Source organism: Zea mays, chromosome 2 (genome assembly GCF_902167145.1).
Source record: "Zea mays cultivar B73 chromosome 2, Zm-B73-REFERENCE-NAM-5.0, whole genome shotgun sequence".
Taxonomy (NCBI): Eukaryota; Viridiplantae; Streptophyta; class Magnoliopsida; order Poales; family Poaceae; genus Zea; species Zea mays.
Window position 1 is genome coordinate 25,889,870 of NC_050097.1, and position 2,230 is coordinate 25,892,099.

A 2,230-nucleotide genomic window follows, 5' to 3' on the forward strand; every position below is an offset into this window, starting at 1 on the left:
ATTGTTAGAACAAATCTGGATATGGTCCATCACAAAAGTTTGTTACAGAGTCCGGGTTGGTTTCTGTAAGGAGTTGGAGTTAATCTAGGATCAGATTAGTTAGGATTGCACTTATGTTCTCTGTAAACAGCAGATTGGAATAATAGTTCGAGTTTGAGTTCTGTTTTTAGCAGATTAGTTAGGATTGCTGGGATGGCATTGGGTATAATATATATACACAATATGTACCTAAGATCTATGTATACATGACATGCATTCATAATTAATAGGCCATGCACGATGGACGAACCAACGACAAGTGGGGTGGCTAGGCAATAATTTGTCATAAACAGATGTAACTCTTTTGTGGGTTGGACCGGGAAAAAACCAGACTTATTTTTGGGCCTAAAATACTTATCCATGTCCGGTAACTTTCCACGGACTATTCACTAATTAACCTTTTTTCGGGTCCACGTTTTGTTTTTCACGACCTGTTGAATAAGGATTTGAGCTATGGAGTAATACCCAAATTTTGGGTGGGAAATGAAATAAAGAAAACCATTAATAATTTTGGTTGCGTGAGTATTTTTTTACATATACATGAAAATATTTACTTGAATAAATAAAATAACTGATAAAAAAATTTGATTTGCACAACATGCCGAGTTTTTTATTGTTGCACTAGAAGTGTAAATTTGAAAATTTAAATCCTGTTTGAATTAAGTTTAAAAAACAAAACTGAAAATGGAAATAAAACTCAAAAGAAAAAAAAGAAACTCGCCCAACAACGCAACCTTGCTCCCCCGGCCCAACTTCTCTCGGACCCAACCCAATATTCTTCGGCAATAACTAATATGCAAACATGTCTTATATGCAAGCGTGCAAGCAAGGTTTCTGATCCGTTAAATTATAATCCAACCATATATCATATCTCTACTACTCTATAAGGACGTAGTGTGGGCGTCCACAGTAGCATCACCATGCCCCCGCCCCGCGAGTCGTCCCTGTCCCACCGTCTCGCGTCCCGCTATCGCATTGATGCCTCTCACCGAAATGCAGGTCCTAAACCCTAACGCAGCTCCTACATCGCGCCGCCAGCTTGTAGGATCTAGGACACCGGCTAGAGGGGGGGTGAATAGACGGTTTTGACTAAAAACAACAATACCAAGTAAATTTAATCAATACAACAAGAGGAATAAATTTACTAGTGTCAATAAGTAAACAATGTATGAAAGACAACTACGGAGATTGAATACTTGAAGAACAATAAGCAAAACACTAATCAATTGCAAGGCAATAAGTAATGCTAGAAGGAATAGACACCGAAATTTATCCCGTGGTATCGGTGATTTGCCGATCACCCCTAATCCACGTTGAGGTGGACTTCAAGCTCTCACTTGCTCCTCTATCAAGACACGACTTGATCTTTGAGCCAAGTGGACAAGAAATCACTCAATACCTCGATTCCACTAATGTCACCTTTGCCGCTCCGGCGAGGTAGGCGCGAACCCCTCACAATCAACACCGCGGCTTCTCCACAATCTTCTTGGAGAGCTCGACGGAGACAATCACCCGAGCCGTCTAGGAGGCGGCAACCTCCAAGAGTAACAAGCCAATGACGCTTGCTCGGTGTACCACCTAGTGCCTCAAGAATCACCGAATGATGCAAATGCACTAGGAACCCTCAATCTCTCACTAGAATGCAATCTCAAGCAAAGAGTGTGAGAGAGTGAGTTGGAGGATCACAAATGAGCTCAATGTGTGCAAGGAATGGTCAAGAGAGGTCTCACACACGAGCTACCCTTCTATTTATAGTCCCCCATCTAAAACCAACCGTTATGTGCAAAAGGGGGCAGTTCTGCGTACACGCGGACCGTCCGCGCCCTAGGGCCGGACGGTCCGCCGTACACCATAACGGCTATAATGACCGTTGAAACATGTCAGAGCAGACTCAAAAGGTGGGTCCGGACAGTCCGCCCTTCAAGGCTGGACCGTCCGCGACCTGGCAATTTCAAACACCCGAGCCTCGGAACAAACGGAGTTAACACACGCGGACCGTCCGGCTATAAATCCCGGACCGTCCGCGACCTGAGACAGTACTGTCCGGACTGGTCCCCTGGACCGTCCGTAGTACAAATCTATAAAAACACACAGTCCCTGTCCAAAAACGAGTTAGACACATGCGGACCATCCGCGCCTCACAGGCGGACCGTCCGCCTATAATTCAGGGACTAACCCGAAGCTACCTTCC